The sequence below is a fragment of the Mus musculus genome, chromosome 8 (genome assembly GCF_000001635.26).
Source record: "Mus musculus strain C57BL/6J chromosome 8, GRCm38.p6 C57BL/6J".
In the NCBI taxonomy this organism is placed as follows: domain Eukaryota; kingdom Metazoa; phylum Chordata; class Mammalia; order Rodentia; family Muridae; genus Mus; species Mus musculus.
Genome location: NC_000074.6, coordinates 115,849,105 through 115,869,648, shown reverse-complemented (window position 1 = coordinate 115,869,648; position 20,544 = coordinate 115,849,105). Strand labels below are relative to the sequence as shown.

Sequence of the window (20,544 nt, the reverse complement as noted above, 5' to 3'; positions counted from 1 at the left end):
TCAGAACTCCAGAGAGCTACACTCACCTTTTCCATTACCCACAAGCTCACCTCCAGTCTTCAGAACTATGACCTTGAGAGGTTGAGGCAACCATTCTTCTCAATGGTCTTTCAGTGGCAACCCTCTGTGACTTGCAGGTCACCTTCAGAATTCTGTGCATGGACTCATTATGAAAATGGTAGGCTTGACGTATGAGAAACAGTGATGAACATCAGGAGTCAGCCTCCCTTCTCCACAGATAAGTTGTTTGACTTCGTGTTGTTTCTTCCAATGGCTACTTTCTTAATGCACACCCACTAGCATGCACGCATCTTCAACATATATTCCAGCAGCCTATCACTACCCAATGGAGCTTCTCTTCATACATACATTCACCCACCTATTAGTCCCTTTACCCACTCATCCACCTCCTCTACTACCAATATATCCACCCATCCATCCACCCATCCATCCATCCATCCATCCTTCTGCTCATCTGTCCATCACCCACCCACTCATCCATCCATCTATTCAATGTATATTTATTGAGCTCCCACAATGTGCTGCTACACTGGAGGGAAGGAGTGCACGAGGTAAGCACACCTCTAATTTTGCAAACTTTGGGTTAGTGGAAGGGAAAAGACAACATAACTCCCCAGCTATGAAGCGCCACATTCAAATAATCTTATACACTCATCGTTTCCCTTCAAAATATTTCCTCAACCTCCCGATAGAGAACGGGATGGGAGACAGGGAGGTAGACATTGCTGTCAGCTAGTTTGGTTTGGCAAACCTGTAATCATCTCCCTAGTAATTTCCCTCAAGCGTCTAACATGCCCTGAGATGACCGTTTGTTTCCTTGTTCAGTTGATGGTCTTCCCTTATTCCATGAGGTTGAAAGCTCTGGGAAAAGCTGATCTGTGTCTAGCTTGTTCACCCCATGCTCCTAATACCAAACAGAGTCCCTAGAACCACTACTCCTCCAGTGTGGAGTGGAGTACCACCATATTTGCTGAGCCAAAGAATGGCTACCTCCAACCACCCCGCCCGGCCCCTCCTGTCAAACATTATGAAGGCAGGAACACTAGACTCACTCTGAGCTCAGTTTTTATAAATGTGCCCACCCAGAGGATATTGCTATTGTTTTGTGTTGTAATCATTCTAAGTGCCCGTCTATTACCTAGCTAATCCTTAGGTTTGGGAGAGAAGTCTAATTCATTTTAATAATTTAATCACTGGTTAACAATTAAATCTAAGTCCAGGGCTAACTTGATGATTTTGCAACACCCCCCCCCCCCAATGCCTACCCATCATCTCTTTTCCCAGAAATAGGTGTCTAGCATAAAACCCATGTGCTTAGTACTTGGCTATAAAAGTACATGAATAATCTCTCACCTTGATCAAGGAAGAGTAAAATGGAAAACTTAATCCCCAGGTGGCTTCATGGGAACTGAAAAAAATAAATAAATGGAGCTGCTGACATTGTCCAGTGCTGATAACATTTTCCTTTTATAAAACAATCATTATTTTTGTGCTCACGGCATGCTTTGTAATCACTTCTTACCATCATCCCATATATCAGCATAGCCTTTTATCCCTTCTGAGGAAGCTACAGTTGAGGTCAAGAGTAGCTGAGGACCTCCTGCTTGAGACAAGGCTGAGCCCTGGAGTGGGTGGACATGCAAAGAAGCTTTGCTGTACACTTACTCCCCAGTGCAGAAGGGAACATTTGTATTCTGGATGGGTTTTTTTTCCCCCACCAACAGAAAAGCAACATCCTCAAGAAGTTGTTGTCAGGGTCAGAAGAGAGGGCTGCATTCAGCATACCAGAACCCCACCCCCACAGCATCTCTGTTCGATGGCCCTAGCAATTAAGGATGTCATCTCTCATCCCCAAATCGTAGACAAGGTGGGGGCAGTTGGATGTCACTGGAGGAGACAGAAGATGGATAGCCCTGGGAGGTTCCTCTGTCCTATCGATGCAGACAAACTCATCTCTCTGTCTCATTGTTTACATCACCTTCAATTTGGCCAGATGGACATCATGGAGGAAATTTCGTCTGGACCAGGATTCTTAAAACACTAGCAAAAGGAGCTGGCTCTTGGGAGAAGGGAGGATGGGGCCATTAAAAGTTAGGAGCTGGGGCCATTATGAAATGGTCAGGGCTGCATTGAGGCACAGGGGGATTTCTGCTCGATAATGGGAAATGTGAACACAGGTTAGTGCTGTGATTACAGCATCCTGGAGGGGGTCCCTAAGAGGCCAGGGATAGATTAAAACTCACTCAAGCAAAGCTGAGTGGGGGTGAGGGGCAAGGGATGAGACTTTGGAAAGACACCCACATGAGAAGAATATTTTACTCAATCCGTTGACAAGAAGTGGCAATTTTGAATGTTACCCTAAAAAATAGCAATACTTATACACACTTAGAAATGAGAGAATTGTACTGCTTGAGATCAATTAAATGAAAGCCCAGAACAGAAATGTTTAGAATACTCGACAAGAATTTGCTGTTCTCTAGTATGGTGAGATAGCGGAGTGTTTTAATCCTGGGGTACAATTTAGCAACATCTATCAAGAACCTCAGAAAATCCCTTCGAAGCATGCAAACACGGGCCTGGGGAGATGTCTCAGTGGGTGAGAGATCTTGATTTCCAAGCAAGAAGACCCTTGGGTTGGAATCCCAAGCACTCACACAAAAGCTGAGCGCTAAACTCCAGCCCTTGGAAGCAGAGGCAGACAGACTCAAAGCTCACTGGCCTGCCTGCTTAGCCAAAAAGTAGAGTTTCTGATTCAGTGAGACCCTGTCTCACGGTAGTAAGGTGGAAAGCAATAAAGAAAGACATTTTGCATTCTATTCTGGCCTCTTCATGGGCACACACACACATGCACACACACACACAGGAATCCCACACAATAACCAAATTTATATTCTGAGAAAATATATGTGTACTCAAATATGTATGAGAGAAAGTCTCTCTGTGTGGGGTGTGTGTGTGTGTGTGTGTGTGTGTGTGTGTGTGTATGCTGGTAAAAAAAAAAATTAGGAGGGTTCTTTAAACATTTCCTAATAGAGGAAATGGCAAAATCAATTGTGTATTCCTACCATGGTACTTAGTCAACCTTTAAATATAAAATCATGTTTTCTAAACAAAGTTAATGACATGGGGGAATGATTACAGCATGCTAAGTAAAAAATGCAGGTTACGTTATGAAAACAGATAGGATAGAATTTCAATTGAATATAGAGTAAAAAGCTCAAAAGGAAATAGTCCAGTCATAGTATGAGTGACATTTTATATTCTCCTAAATAGTGTTCAGGTTTTCCGAAGCATCTATTTATTAATATACATTTACATATGTACAAATAGATGTGTTGCGAATGTGTTCTTCTTTCCTCCTTTTTTGTGCCTTGCTTTATTAATGTCAATCATGTGACATCTAATGTATTTAACCATTTACTGGCTATGTATAAATGGATATGTGCTATACACATATAAATATATAAACATGTGGATTCAACCATTTACTTTATTAAACTTTTACTCTATCACTGTTTACTCTTTTTGCTTTAAAAATTATACACGCACAAACAAACACACACACAGTGCTATATATACACACACATATATACACACATATGTATATATAAGAGAGAGAGAAAGGTCCTAATTGTATAGAAAGTCAAGCTTTCCTGCATTTCCAGAGACTTAAGGAGACCAAGCCCAGGTCACAGGAGGCCTCTGGATTACACGTTGCCTTGCCAACTTCTCATCACTAGGTCTCACAGATGAGAAGGGCAGAGAGGTTCCCTCATCCGTGGGAAGACTCTGCTACCCATCTGAGAGTAGAAGCTCTGTGCTCTGGGATTCCGCCAAGTGAAGTCCTTATGGCTAAGATGACCAGTTATACTTAAGACTGGCTTTGACAACAAAAATCTAGACAATTCCTTCATAACGTCCAGGTTTTGCTGTGAATAAGAATTCTCTCGATTGCCTTTGAGCCACTGCACGCTGCATCTGAAGGAGGTTTAGAAGCAGCAGAGTGTACTCACTAGGCTGCTCTTGGGCATGTTTCTATTGGTGGGGCAAAGTCAGTTTCAAACAGAGGAAAGGTTTCGGTTAGCTTACGGTTGCAGAGGGAACAGTAAACGCCATCCAGCTCCAGCGGGTTGTAGCCCGTAGGGAGGAAAGGGCATCCAAGTAGACATGCACTAGAAATAAAGTCTGTCACCTCTTGGTCTCTGGGAAAGGAAACAAAGAACAGGAAGAAGTCAAGGGCTCAATACTGACTTCAAGGACAGACTGACTCAGTTCATCCCACAAGACCCTACCTGGGAGAGTTCCCAACACCTCCAAGTAGTGCCCAAGATAATGGGCAGACCTTCAACTCAGGGACTTCAGAGGACACTTCTGTAGGAGTGACAGTGATGGCCAAATACATGCAATGATTTGGAATCTTTGTTCTAGTTCACTTTAGCCCTGCTCCATCACCAGGGCAACTAAATACTCCTAATTTTCAATTCCATCACTTGCAAAATAATATTAATCTTCCAAAAATATTTTTCAATTCCATATTTTTTTTAGGTCATAGCACAAAATGTGACCTGTCTTTCTTTTACAGCCTACGATTTTCTCTTTCAGGAGGAAAGGTGTTTACGTGCCTAATACTGTGGCATTGTGGGAAGTATGCAGCTATCACAAGCATCTGTTGTGTGCTGTTTGCCCTCCTCCAAATCCTTGGTAGTGGACCTGATGTGCCAGATTTGACCTTAGAAGACTACAGTGAACCTTACAAACCTTGTGAGTGCTCTGAATTCAGCACAGATTTAAGGAATTCTTGGTTGTCATTTTTTGGTTTTGTTTTGTTTTGTTTTCGAAACAGGGTTTTCTCTGTATAGCCCTGGCTGTCCTGGAACTCACTCTGTAGACCAAGCTGGCCTCGAACTCAGAAATCCGCCTGCCTCTGCCCCTGGAGTTCTGAGATTAAAGGCGTGCGCCACCATGCCCAGCCTTGGTTGTCATTTTTAAAAATGTGGACATGATGTAATGGAGATGGTAATCAGAGAAAGAAAGATCTGACCCCATTCTCAAACCTTCTCTCCAACTAATTCCCTCTCCCCATTTCACCGTATTTCTCCCTTCTGGTCCTCAGAAACCTTAAGTTTTACAAATTCATACTCATCACACTGATATGCTGCCGAGAGTTCATTCTGTGATCAATTTTCTTCCCTCATTTCTATTTCTGCTCTTCTTCTCGTATTACAGAATTTCTTTAGAATTATTAGTTCTCAACCATTCTGTGAGGCATTTTCCTACATAGTCCCTTATGAGCAGAAGGGATATGTGATAACCCTGTTCTTTCTTGTGAAAAACTGAAAACTCATCCAGGCACAGGCCTGCTATTGCGGCTGATCAGGAGACTGAAGCAGGAGGATCACAAACTCATGGGCTGTTTGGATGACAGTGAGTTCAGGGCCAGCCAAGGCCACTGAATGAGACTCCATCCCCCAAATTTAAAAAGTTAAAAGGCATCTTGGGGATGTAAGTTCAGTTGATAGAGGGTTTGAAATATCATATGTGAGAGGACTTCAGTTCGACTCGAAGGATGAATGAATGAATCCATGAGTCCAGGCATGAATGGGTAACTAGATAAATGGATGGTCTCTGGAAATAACATCATTCGAGTTCAATACAGATGCAAGTTCTGAACTCAGTCAAGTGATGTACATGCCCAGTAGGTACCCAGATATTGTTTCTCTTTTCTGTGCAGTGAACTAGATAATCACAGCATCCACCCATAATGCAGATGTGAGGATAAAAGGATATAATCACACATAAAATGCTTAGTATGGCCCAACAGCGAGTAAGGGTTCCATTAATGTCAATTACTCCTGTCATTATCACTGTTATTAAATATATGAGATAAAGGCTTTTAATGACTACAGGAAGTGAAAGGAAGCCAACTCCATTTGGACTCAACTGACCCTCAAATCTAACTCACACCACGCCACAGATTTCAGCTGAAGATGAGAGAGGGTATTTTACATAGCACTCTTCATTGCTGGTTAGCCTGACAGTGAATTTGTGAGTTCTCCCCGGAGATGCAAACACAGCTGGTTCAAATCAAATCTACCTTTACCGAAGTTTACAAGTGTTTGAAACCTGCTTTCCAGTTTCTTTTTGGGTGGATCATCCTAGATTGGGGGTAGGGGAGGGGTTCTCACTGTCAAGCTTCTCTGGGGGAGTGGGGAGCCTGTTCTTGCAAGCCTCAGCCAACTCCCCTCATTTCAAGAGTTCAGGCCAGATAAGCTTTGGACAAACACCTGAGGCTGATAGGAGGCTTAATTGAAATGAGCCTGAGCTTAAATGTTTTATGAGGTACGCCCATTGCTAATTTCTTTGGCCAAATTTTCCTCCTGTGCCTTGCTACGCGTGCCTGAGAGAGCCAAGTTTCCCCTGTGTTGCTGCAGTGTGACCTGACTGTATCCCTCTGCCAGATGTTAGCCATTGGGAGCGTCCAGAGCAGACAATGTGGAGACACACAGCCCTACTGCCTCCTATCCTATCAGCACAGGATCCATGGTGTTCCTGCTGTGCAAACCCATCACTTCCAGAAATCCCGGGACTCTCAGTTACCTTAGCCAAGTCCTCAAGGCTGGGGCCAAAGTCTCTCAAACATAATAACCCTGATGTACAAGGCAACACCTAGCGCAAGCATCGTGCCAACCTTCCGTGTGAACTGGAAATGAAACAGACTTGTCTTGGGAAAGAAGAGAGCAGGGGAAAATGTTAAAGCTAGCCTAGCATGGCTGAGGCCCTAGAATCAATCCCCAGCACTGGAAATAAAAAATGTACCCCCACTGGGCAACGTGAATGGGAAGCAGATGGCTCGTCATCTTTCAGGAAGTTGAAAAAGACCCTCCCACACCCATGTTCATGTCACTCTGGAGACATTCCCTTGGCGACTTCAAACCTCTAGACTGAAAATGTACAAATGTGCTTGCCATATCAAATCAAGGATGATTAGCTCCGTAGCCCAACAACGCCGTTAGAAACTTTGAAGCAAGAAACCTGGTGCTGGGGCCATACTTAGGGACCAGAGCAAATTTCAGAAATGTTAGACCAACAGTAACGAGCTGAGAGGCACAAGCTTGTGAGGTAATCACACCTGAAACTCCTCTTCCATATTTGTGTTACTGTGTAAAATGTTCTTGAACAGTCACACCTCAGACAAAGAAGAGTCAATGACCCACTTGCTATATCTACCCAACAGCCAGTTTCTCTCCTCTCTAATCTTTTTTCCCACCCCTTTGCCTCTCCTCTTCTTCCTCCTCCTCTCTCCTTTTCTCTTTTCTTTTTTGTGTTCTTATGTGTATGTACAGGTTCATATATTTTTGTTTATATGTATATGTTGAGGGCAATACAAGATATAGAGTTTTCAAAGTCAGCTATCTTAGGAAATTGGTCCAAGAAACAGTCATTGGGGGCTAGTGTGTCATTTTAACACTAATGCTCATACCTCATGTTCATTGTCATAAGCAACAGCTCTGTGTGTTGTGTTTGCCCTACCATCCTGCCAATATTCTGAGCCTATGAGAAATTAGCATTAATCACCTAAATCTGAAACATTTTAATACTTAAAGCTTTCTGAACATTGACATGATGCTACAAGTGGAGAATAGGATGGCTTACAATCAAAAGACAGGCATATGAGAAACACTGCCCAAGGTTGCATCCAAGAGGGATGTGTCAAAGTTGTTTATGAAATATCAGTGAGTCTCATCTTGGTTCCTCTTCCCTGAGATGGTTTCTTATCCATAAGTGAGCACTTTGAAATCTGAGGAGAATCCAGAGTACTTCTGGTCTCAAGGGTTTCAGTTTAGTGGCATTCACCCTGTACCAAAGTTTCCATAAGTGTTTTCTGATTCAAGAAGAGAAGGCCTTGTCTACTAAGAGCCTGTTTCAAACTAAAGAGAGGGCAGCAGGTATGTGGGTGTTGTATGGCTACCTCACTGGGCTGATGTAAGGATTGCGTGAGCCCCTGGATTTGTACAAGGCTTGTAAATGTAAGGCCCAGACAAACACGCACATTGTCAGGTTCCTCTGTGCTATGTGTGCCAGTCAAGCAACCCAATATTTTTTTTAGGGTGATGTTGACACATGTCAAACACATTAACATTCCGATTGAAATGACTCATTGGTTCAGGAGTCACTGCAGAAGCCCAAGAGGGAATTTGAGGGAGAGGCAGTGTGAATTGTTAAGAAGATTGTGACCTGCAGGCTTCTCTCTGTCTCTGTCTCTGTCTCTGTCTCTGTCTCTGTCTCTGTCTCTTTCTCGGACCCCCTCTCTGAATTGTTGTTGTTATAGAGAGGATACTGCTGCTATATATTGTTATTTATACCACCATCATTGTTACACTAACTGTAAGTCTATCTGAGACCCCAAGCTAGAGACTGAGTAGGAGGATGCTCTCCTCTGTCTTGGCAGCCTCAGCCCACCCTTTCGTATTAGCATATGATAATTTCTGCAGCATCCTCCCTGGCTATGCTATCAGTTCCATTCTCCTAGGCTTTCTCGGGAACTCAGTCTACCCTCTTTAGGTTGATATTAAGATGACAATGCTAGAGGTTGGGGTCAGTTTTGAAAGATGGCCCCCTGCCCTTCAACGTCTTCTCCCCAAGATGGTTCCTTAATTCTAAGGAGAAACATTATCTCAGAAAAAAAATCAAGAGGGACAGCTCTAGAAGTTGAATACACAAGGTTGGCCTCAGAGCACCATACACATACATGTACATGTAGTTACACAGACACAGACACAGACACAGACACAGACACAGACACAGACAAAGACACACACACACACACACACACACACACACAGAGAGAGAGAGAGAGAGAGAGAGAGAGAGCACATGAATATCCACACATGAACACAATTCTCACAATTCTTCATGTACTTGATATGTGTTACTGAAGTTGGTTGTCCAGTTTAATTTGGGTTTTAGAAAGATGCATCTGTATTTGGGGTCCCAATAAAATAAATCCAGAATCTAACATTGACAGCTAAATCTGATCCTCTTTCTGGTGAGATCATCACAGAGCACTCTTGATGTGCACTCTTTCCTGTGGGTTGAAAAGCCTCTCTTTTCAGGATATGGTCTCAGTGAGTGCCTGAGTTCCATAGTCCTTGTCTATGGTTACCATTGGATTAAGCTATATTCTTTGCATCCAAGTCTAAGGTCAACTTCCCCTCTCTGTCATGAACACTATCCCAGGATGATAGACTACTGTCCTCCCCCATCTTTAACTTTTTTTTTTACACATCACTCCTAAGAAGGTTGTCAGAACGCTGTTATCTGCCACCGGATGATCGTCAGCGTCTGAGCCACTGCGTGTTCTTTTTGAAGATGATCAACTTATGGGTTTAGAGTAGAATTCGGTTTCTTTGATACTGTCTCCCCAAGGTCAGATCATCACTGGTCTGATCACCTACCTCTGGTTCAGACCTTTAAATAGGCACTTGTTCCTATTAACAAGGATAAAAGCGGTTCACAGGCTCAGCATCTCAGTGTCGCTGGATAGAAGCGAGAGTGCCAGTCCCTGCTTTCCTGGATGATTAACTACAGAAATGGCTGGGGCTCAGACAAAACCACTGTTGAAGTTCACAAATTTCTAGTACTCATATTCCACTTCATAGATTCTCTCAGCTCATTTGCCTAGGACCCATCTTGGTCTATAGATGCATATAAAGGGCCATGCTCAATGTTTTCCTCAGACAGGATGATAGCATTCTGTGCTCCAAAGCCATGAAAATTATTCCAAGATTTGATTTTTCTATATTCTTCAAGATCTACCAGCAATCCCTAAGCCTGAGCTTTATTCTTGATGTGTCTCACACTATTATTGTTTAAGTTCAGTGGCTTTGCCAACACATTGTGACCCCGCTCTATAATGACGCACTGTGGCCATATGCCCCATCTCCACAAGTCCTGGGCTTGCCGCCCATGCTGTCCCCACCCCTGACTCCCACTCTATGCACAAGGGCCTCAGAAGGCAGAACTTAATTCAGACCAGCTGCCTTTCTTCTGCTGCTCCAGATAAACATGGGCCTGAGCGCACTGTGCTAGCTCAGTTGGACCCATGAGAGAGGTAGTCGAATGGCAAATCCACCTCGCAAGCCTGTAACGTTCTCTCATGGGACACTTGATCTGCCTTTCCCGTCCAGATCTGCTGAGTATTTTAATGTTGTAGTTTGTCTTGTCTGTTTACAACATCGTCAGTATCTATGGCATCTCTCCCAATAAGAGGTCACGAGGACCTTCCCTTGAACTCCAGCTTCTGCTACTTTGGGGGTGACCATCAACTTCTTGGAAACTGCTGCTGCCCCCAACAGTTAATGTCATGTGCATTGTGAAGCTTAGCATTAAAGATTAAAAAAAAAAATAACCACACTTTGTGGTGATGTTTGGTGTTCTTTACACCATGTAATAGAAGAGAGATAGATAGGAATTTTGAAAAATAGATTTCTGGTTGACCACAAGTGGAGAGAGACCGCTGACAGAAACGTTGACCCTCTGAGTAGCTCTTCCAGGCTGTACGCGCTATTGTATGACTTCTTTCCTTCCCTGGGGTTGCTGGGAAGGTCTTTAGGCCTCAGTTCTTTCTGTGGCATTGTTCTACTTACTCCTCAGCTGAGCAGATGCCAGACATCTAGCCCCTGGTTCTGTCATGTATGGCTCCAGGCAGCTCTGAATGCTCACATCATTGTGTCTAGACAGGCAGCCAAAATAGCCTCAAATGAGCCTCCTTCCCTTTCTTCCTTTCTTTCTCCCCCCACCCCTTTCTTTTTCTTTTTCTTTTTCTTTTTCTTTTCCTTTTCCTTTTTCTTTTTCTTTTTTTTTCTTTTTCTTTTCCTTTCCTTTCCTTTTCTTTTTTCTTTTTGTTGTTGTTTTGGTTTTGGTTTTTCAAGTCACAGTTTCTCTGTGTAGCCCTGATGGTCCTGGAACTCACTCTGTAGACCAGGCTGGCCTCGAACTCAGAAATCCACCTGCCTCAGCCTCCCGAGTGCTGGGATTAAAGGCATGTGCCACCACTGCCAGGCTCTCCCCTTCTTTCTTTCTCCCTTTCTCTCTCTCTCTCTCTCTTTCTTTCTTTCTTTCTTTCTCTCTCTCTCTCTTTCTTTCTTTCTCTTTCCTCCATTTCTAGCCTCCGTTTCTCCCTTCCTTATTTCCCTCCCTTCTCTACTTTATCTCCTTATCCCCTCCTTTTCCTCCTTTTTTACTGTCTCCCTCATTTTCCTCTTCCTCCTTCCTCTTTTGTTCTCTCTTTCCTTTTACTTTTTCCTCACTTCCTCCCTCCATCCCTTCTTTCCTTTCTTTCTACTCCTCTTTTCTTCCTTCTTTCTCTCCTCTCTTCCTCTTTTCCTTTCTTCCTTCCTTCCCTACCTCCTTTCTTTCTTCTCTCTCTCTCTCCCCACCCCTTGTCCGTGTCTTGAATTCATCTGGGAATCTCTGTAGTAAATTGAATGCACCATCTTTGCTCACCTGGGCTCACAAATATTGATCCTCACCCAGAATAAGGCTCCAGAGGTTCTTTCTAAGCACTATCTTCATCTGCTGTCAGAATCCTACCTTCCTTTCCATCCCTAGTGGCTAGAGCCTCCTGTGGGGAGACTCTGGACCATCTCCATCATACTGCCTGTCTTTCCTGAGAACCCCTAAGAGCAAAGGCCTTTTTAGGAGAATGACTGTTCACTTTATTGGATGATTGCTATCCTTGCCTAATCATATCAAATGCCCCCTTAAAATCTAGAAAATCTCCTGGTTTTCTAATAAGTCATACAATATCTGTGTTCTTAAGAAACCTTTCAGCTGGGCTTAAGCAACAACTTAATGGCTTGTGACAGGCAATTTTAATTCCCCCTTCCTGGATTTCTCAAAAATCCACATGCTCTTGGGTTCTTCTTATGCTTCTCTGCAGCTTTCTGGATTCCATGTTTTTTTTTGTTTTTTTTTTGTTTTTTTTTTTTTTTGTCTGCTATCAGCCAAGATACAGAATAGAGCATTTTACTGGTTAACAGGAAGTCTCCATCACACAGAACCTTATAATCATTTTGGTATACTTTTATTCTGGGTGTGTCCTGGGAATGACTACATTGATCTGTAAGCTCTGCTCCATCTTGCTTATGCCATTCCTTGCTCCCACCCTTCCTCCATCCTCCTTATCCCCCTCCCCTTTCCCTCTGGGACAATAAACACATTCCTCATTCTGCTTCCTACAAGATGTAATGTTCCTGTCATGCCCTTTGGGACCGCAGTCTGCATCTGAGAATTCTATGAGGGCATTCCTGAGAGACAGTCTGGTGGATTCTCTTATGTGTCATGGAATTAAACCTAATTACTTTTGATTTAATTGTACTTACCTTGGTGGGCATGATAGTCTTTGATTAGAAAAAAAATGGGAGAAAGGAATAAACAAAAGCATAAAGGGAAAGCACATGGCAGGAGCGAGAAGAAGGAAAGAGAGAGAAGAACGGGAGAAATGCTTACAGGACTTTGTGGTTATCTTCCGGAACACCGTTTTGAACTGTCCTATGTGCAGATGTTCCTGGGAGTGTTGGTGGAAAGCTGATCTTTGTGGCGTTTTTCATCCAAAAGCCCTGACCTAAGATGATCAATAGGGCTGCACTTTGTAACCATGTCCTTGATCGACTGGGCCACATTACACTCTCCCTTTAAAAACACTTCCAGAACATACCTAAACTGGGAGGAAATGACAGCGTCGTGTACTACTGAGCATAGACAAATCAGATAGCGGGTATCGCTATTTGGCTTTTCTTTGGTCATTTTCTTTAAACTTCATCAGGATTATTCTATCAGTGTTTTGGTAGTTCATTCTGGCCAATGAAACTGATGTCATTTGAAGGAGCACAAGGATTGGACACCATGGACCACGGTCCTTTTTTAAAGCCAACCTTTGGGGTTTTTGTTTGTTTGTTTGTTTGTTTTTTAACACTATGTTACCTGGTACCTCATGCAGGAGAACATTGGCCAAGTGACTAGAGAGTAGCAAGGCCTCTTTGGAAGATGTTGTTAATGATACATTGCTAGAGAATTCTTAGGAATTTGCTTGGAGCCAAAGAGGATAAGGACTTATCACTGGGAGACACAAACAAGAGCCCACCATGTGATCTCCTGTATACTTCAGAGATGGCTTACCTATGAAGAGAGCACCTAGTCCAAGGGATGAGGCAGGAGGCAAAGGCCAGTAAACAAGATGACACTGATAAAACTAACCTTGGCTGCTCATAAAGCCACTGTCACAAGCGGAGCCCAGAGCCCACACTCCACCTCCATTCCTTCTCTGAGAATCACTGACACGATTACCACCTTCCTCTTCCTGCTTGCTGGAGTGCTGGCATGCTTCTCTTTCCTTTGAGAACCGCGCCCAGCTGGAAAAGACCTTGAGAGCAGCCAGAGCTCACTGGTCTGATCCCAGGAATAGAGACTGGACCCATAAATCTTGGAGCAATCACATGAGCAGCTGACCATGACCGAAAAAAGAAACCGCAAGAGCAGGCATGAAATTTGACCTACACACATTGTGCGTGGCCTGAAGGGCCTCTGGAGGTTGACAACTCCTGCTCTGTCTTGTTGCTGCTGGACCCAGAGCAGATTCGGAATCCATGACTTGCTTATAAACTATTCCCTTGGTGTCTTGGTTCAGTATCCCCACACCACTTCTAAGTAATACCTCATGTCATGTACTAGACAAGGCCCAAACTTACTATGTAGCTGAGGATGACTTAGAACTGATGACCCCACCCTCTGCCTCTAACTCCCGTGTCCTGGGTTCCCAGACCTGCACTACTGTGTCCAGTTACGTGGCTCTAGATGCCAACCCAAGACCTTCTCCATCCTAGGCAAGGGGTCTAGCAACAGTATATTCCAGTTGCCAATCATTGCTTTTCTACTCTTGATTACCTATTTAGAACTGACATTTAACTATCCTTGGCTCTTCTGAATATTTGCCCATCAAATGAGAAAATCTGTACAGTCAGAAAGCTAACTTCTTCTCAGGGAAATCTGACACTTCTAATCACGTGGCCATTTCCCCAAGAGTTCCTCTCCTCATTTCTTTCAAGGTCCCTGCAAGTCAGTTGAGAGCCATGTAAGGAGTTCATTTATTTAAGTTGGTAAAGGCATGTGTTGTTCTTCACAGAAGACAAAAGTTGAATGTCTTTTTTGGAACCAATCAATGCTGTTTCAGAAGATCCTACCTGAATGGAAAGTTCTATAAGGGACAAATGCAAAGGTCAGTCCTCTTTGTATCCATAGCTGGGTCTCCTGCTAAACTAAAAACAAGTTTGGGCAGGAACTGTTATACAGGATCTGGATAACTCAGAGGCCACTGGGCTGATGATGTCATCATATTCCATGGAGATATTAATTTTCAAAATCCCCAAGAAACATCTCGGGGGCACCTGTTTATCGTCTCATAGTGCATTGCACATATTACACATACATTTGTAATCTCAGAGAAAGATAACAAAACACTTTTGCTAGGAACTAGGTTTGGTGTGCTCTGGGCTCTGACTCATGACAGTTGCTTACATGAGATGAAAGCAGAATCATGCACCCTCTAGAGAACTCTTCATACTGGCTTGCTGTACTGCTGCTGGTTAATAGATGTGACTTAACCTTCTGTAGCATTCCTGAGGTCTAAGAAAGGGCTCACAGCTTGTATAGTGTCATGATATGGACCTTCCATTCTTTAGCCGAGGATATGGAAAAATGCTCCAACAGCCTCTGTCACATTGTTTAACGCACCTTGGGAGCCTTCCCTTCATATCAGGGATAGTCTAACATGACATATCTTCAATTAAAGGGTGATGTCAGTTGACACAATGCCACAGAGCCCAGTTAAATATTGTTCCTTAGAAAATAAGAGCAGGATTCAATCCTGAAAACATTGGTAGTGGTCCAGGGCCTGAGTCATTTGGCTCTCTCTGAGCGTCTCTGCTAGCTAGGACTTGTCAAGGAACACAACTTCTGTTCATACATGGAAACAAGAAAGAAAGAAGCAGGAAAAAAAATAAGCAATTTAAAAAGAGTATACTACTCGAGGGATCCATGGTTTTATCACAATTCATGCCAATTCTAAGTGTAGATTTTTTTTTTAGGCTTTAGTAGAGACATTCAATGGCTCTGCTGGATGCAAAAGGCAAGATCCAAACTCCATGTCCTTTCAATATGTAACGTATTACTTAGGCGCTTCGGGTTTTCACTCCCTTGGTTCTTGCAAAGGAGCTGGAGATGGAAAGATTAGATTGACTCTAATTTATGAGCACTTCTCATCCCAATGGGAGAACTTGGACTCTCTTAGATATATATTAAACAACGCTGTCATGAAAAGTTAGAAGACGGAACCAAGAGCTCCCTACACAGGTTACTACAGCTGAAATTTTATATATAATGAAGAAGCAGAAGAGACAAAAGAAAAAATAGCTAACCTTCTACAGAGAGAATGCTGTCTCCTGATACTGCCACAAATGACCTTTTGAGCCTTAAGTCCACAAAATTGCTTTGTAGTAGAGTCCTGGAGACCAGAAGTTTGTCACACGTCTCATTGGGCTAAGGCCAAAGCCTCATGGAAGGCTCTAGAGGAAAAATTCTCTCTTCAAATTGTAGAGGCCACTTGGATCCCTGGGTTACTGCTCCTCTCCTCTGTCTCCACATCTAAGAGAAATAAGCTTCATCCTTCAGGTCATCCTGGTGACATCTGCTACCCTGCCAGCCCCACCCCGCACCATCAAGGACCTCTGTGATTCTGTTGAACTCACTGGATAATTGAGGATAATCTCTCCGTATTAAACCCAGCTGATTAACAACTTTAATTATACCTGAAAGTTTAATACATCTTTGCCATGTGAAGCAATGTAATCACGGGGTCTTAGGGCTTAGAGCACAGGCAACTTTGGGTGAATATTATTCTATGAAAGATACTTTCTACTTTACCCTGTGAAACCAGTCAGACAAAGTAAGTTGCAAATATGAACGCCTCCTCTGCCTTATTATTTTTTTCTCACAAGACAAAAACAACTGAAGTCTCCCCGTACAGCAATTCCAAGAGAGAATGTGGACACTTTAGCAGGAGGAGAAAGGTGGTTTCCTTCTAATGTCTTCTGGTTATGAGCCAAAGATTCTTAACTAAAAACTTGCTGAAAGTACTGCTATAAACAGACGACTATTAAAGTTAAATAGTCATCAAGTTAAGTTAAATTCAATTTAACTTAAATATTTATTAGGAGTGAAAGCGAACACAAGGATTGAAAACTCAAATCCTTATTTCTTAAGTGTCTCATTTTACAACAATGTATTTCTGGCTGTTGGGAGGCAATTTCCGTGGTTTTATTAACCTGTAACAGGAGGGTTTGTAACTCTAAGCTGGAATATCTAGGACTAAGGGAGTTAAGGGAAAATAAAACACAAACCAAGACAACCCTGTTGCCTTGTGAGCTAAAAGGAATCAGACAAAGATGACCACCTTATGAAACTCAGGTAATCGGACCCATTGAATCATCTTTTCTTGTTAAAGGTGTTCAAACAATGACGTCATACATTCAAAAGCTTTAGTTGGTTCTGAGTTTATCCCAGACATCATTTGGTGAATCAAAGACATAGTCATTTTGAAGGAGGAAAGTCAGTCACCTCCTCTTGTGAAGTGTATAGGTTTAGACAATGCAAGTGTAAGTACTTAAAATAATAAACTTGTTTATGGTGTGTGTAACATCAGTTCCTCTACCCTACTAGGCATACAAGTAAAAGAGGGCCTCAGTCTAAAGGCCCTTTGTGATCTATTAATTTTTCCAAATTTCAAATAGACCTACATTTAAATGTTGGAAGTCTGAGTTCTGGCCTGAGTTCTTCGCAGTCTTTAGGCTTCCAAGAATGGGAATTTATCTGAGAAGTGGCGTGCAATATGGTCACAACCCTACATATTCCCATTTTGACAGAGGCACACCAATATAAGATCAGGAAGTTCTATACTTCTACTGGTCTTTATGTGAATTCTCCTGATGTGTAAACACATAATTAATCTGGCTAACAGTAAAATATCAGAAATGAAGCCTGAACCTTGAGATGTGTGGAACAGTGATCTGGACAGGATGTAGTAGGCTCTTCCTGGTACACCATGGAACTCACCAACCCAGCTTGGGAAAACTAGTCTCTTCTCAGGATGGAAGCTCACCCACCCCTGAAGGAAACATCTCCAAGGCTTGATACAAGAGTCAATATATTTATCTATTTTGAACACTCCATGTGGTCCCAAGCAAGTGGACATATGTCTTGGGGATTCTAGGGATATAGTTCTCAAATATCATTATTTTCAAGCTTTATAGTATAATCAGACAATGCCAATTCTTACCTCAAGATCATATAGATTTGTGTGTGTGTCTGCAGAGCTATCTTTTAAAAATAAAGTCCTATATCATGAGATTTCTATAGTCATTAAAACATAAAAGTAAAAGTTGTATCTCGTTTTTAAAATTGTGTATATGTCCATATGTGTGCTATGACATGCATGTAGAGGTCAAAAGACAACTTATATGAGTCTGATCTTTCCCTCTACCCCGTGGGCTCCCTAGGATTAAACTCAGATATCTAGTTTGGTGATAAGGACAGTTACCTCCTGAGTGACCTTTCCAGCCACCATTATTTATTTAAATATCTGGTTGTCTCAGTATCCATTTTTTGAAATTCTGTTCCCCATTTATTAATCTGATTAGCATTGTTGAAAACTGTTTTATCATGGACGCACTATTTCATTCCTGAACTATCAATTCTATTCCATTGACCTATCTATCTATCTTGTTTTGTTTTTGTTTTTTTGTTTTTGTTTGTTTGGTTGGTTGGTTTGGTTTTTCGAGACAGAGTTTCTCTGTTTAGCCCTGGATGTTCTGAAACTCCCTCTGTAGAGCAGGCTGGCCTCGAACTCAGAAATCCTCCTGCCTCTGCCTCCCAAGTGCTGGGGTTAAAGGCATGTGCCACTTATTTATCTTTATATCAGCACCACATAGTGTCAGACACAGTCTCCATCCTCCAACTTTGGTATTATTTGCCGTGATTTTATCTATTTAGAGTTCTTGTATTTCTATAGGGCTTTTAGAGTCAGCGTGTCGGTTTGTGTGTCAGGAGTCACTCATAGCATGTATTAAGTCTAGATTTGGCACATGGAGTTTACAAGTGTCTGAGCTGCAATAGTCTTAAAGGCATGGCTCTTTATTGGGTGAATGGAATTAAGCAGACATTGTTGATGGTGGCAGAAAATCCGTTTTGCTTTCTGGGTTCATGAAACTGGCTACACATCTGACAGAGGCATCCTTGAGCAGGTGGTAAGCAGAAACTGGTGCTAAGACTAATATCTGTTACAAGCATCTTAGCATTCCTAGCATTCCTCCTTTCTATCAAAACCAACTTTCCACTGATTGAAACCTTCTAATGTAAGTGTGTTCTTTCTGCTGTCACCTTAGCCTATAATGGTTTCTCAACATCTTTCCCTCTGTATGCACCAACCCTTCCTCGGTATAAGACTCATCTCCTCTCACACTGCCACCTCACAGAAGCCTCCTCTCTGTAAGTAAAACCTGGGAAGAAACTCCTGGAGAGCCACATATGTTTTCTCTTTCCCAGATCTATAACCTCACTGGGTGTCACCTCTTCTTGAGGGCCTGTCCCACCATCTAGAAAATTCTTACCCAGTCTCCCCTGTCCCTGGGAAGAGAGAGGGGTCAGAAAGGCTAGACTTGTTTTCTTCCAAAGGATCATTAGGAAAAGTTTGAAGTGGTTGGACCTTGATCTGCTAATTAAAGGAGAACAAAGACATGGTCTTGTGCACAAGGCAGGTCAGTCATGCATGAGGGATGGTCTGGGCAAAGGTTGGATAGGAAGAGCTTCAACCCAAAGCAGGACATCACAGAACAGCTCAGTGTCTGAATGCAGTGTAAAATGACCTCCACCTCCCCTTCAGATGCACGATCTTGTTTGTACAACCATGGGGCAGACACAAATACCTGGGAGTGCTCCTTTTTTTTTTTAACACACACCTGACCCAATGCCATTTTCTCTTCCATTCTCTTCCAGTTGAAATGAAATGAAAGCAAAATAGAAAGGCCCGGGTTCATTGTTGAAGCTCCAGGAGAATTTATGGAGACCTCACTGCAAAAAAATTCAGCCCTGACTAAAGCTCAGATTAAGTGTGTTCATCAGAAGTAAGACCTCTATTCCTTGAATTGGAGTGTGTGTGTGTGGTGTGTCTAAGGTCATCTATTTAGAGTATTTAGAGTCACCAACAATCCTCTATATGTATATAAGCACCACTCCCTCAAGAGGAAGCTCTTCCCATGTGTGTGTGTGTGTGTGTGTGTGTGTGTGTGTGTGTGTGTGTGTGCATATGTATGTGCTTGTGTATAGGGGTAAATGTACAAGTGCTGGTGAAGTTATATACGTATATACATGCATGTGAAGGCCAGAATACATGATCAGATGTTGTTCCTGAGACAACTGACCTTGAGCTTGCTGAAGAGGCAAGCCTTGCTAGTCAGTGACTGCAGTGATCCTCCAATCTCCACCTCCCATCCCTGAGCTTATGAGATCAACCTGTTTTTCTTGGGTTCTGGTGTTCTTACTCAGGTCCCCATGCTTCCAAAGCAGGCACCCTGCTGTGTTCCAAGCCCTATTTCTTTAGAATCCCAAGTGTCCTTAGAACTCACTTTTAGCAGCAGAAGTAATACTAGCTGTTGGAAAGCAGGGGAGCTTTCCCATCTTTACCATTGCAGGATCCAGCTCTCATTGGAGAAGGCTCAGGATAGACTAAGTATGAGAAAAAGTGTCAACAAGAGAATCGGTTTAATTTGAAAAGTTGTGTTGCATGGGTTGATCTCCTAGGAGAGCAAGACCTTTGTTCTACAGTCATAGTAGAACAACTGTGTGTGTGTGGCCCTCAGGAAAGAGATGGGGAAGAAACTGCCCGTCGACCCATTTCTGTGTGTTCTCTGCACAGATTCCAGGAACACCCTCTCAGGAAGAGGTTCGAGAAACTTCCAGAATGTCTGTTTTCAGAATGTCATTTCAGAATGTTGGGGTGAGAAACATGTTGTTTTATAGAAGACTAGGAAAGCAGGACCTGAGTCAGGTGTTCCTCCCCTTGCTATTTGAATATTTCATAGGGTGGGGGCACTCATTTTCTTGGGATACAGATAATACATTGAGCCACTATGCACATTATGCAATAAACTTTCAGCAGACTCCTGCAGAGCCACCAAATTAGTCTAGGTCTCACCCACATTCCACTCTGTCTCACACTAATCACGTGGCGGCGTTAAGAGACTAGTTGGGCTTGTTAACTCCCCTAGGTCTCCTGGGTAAATGTCAGCGGGGTGTGAAATGGGACCCTTGTGCACGAGAGAATGAGCTCCTCCACAGTCGGTTCATTCCAGCTAAGAAGAATGGGATATCCAGAGATACTCAGGCTCCCTGGCATGTTGACTCCATTCACATCCA

At 42.8% G+C, this 20,544-nt stretch overlaps 1 long non-coding RNA gene across 1 annotated transcript; it reads right to left on the bottom strand.

The window, feature by feature from the left end:
* Positions 1 to 155: 155 nt before the first annotated feature.
* Gm31037 lies at positions 156 to 13,396 on the bottom strand. The gene is made up of 4 exons (XR_388069.2): positions 13,279 to 13,396; positions 4,111 to 4,223; positions 1,375 to 1,429; positions 156 to 183 (listed from the first exon to the last, which is right to left on the bottom strand). It is a non-coding gene; the product is annotated as a predicted gene, 31037 (long non-coding RNA).
* Positions 13,397 to 20,544: the final 7,148 nt, after the last annotated feature.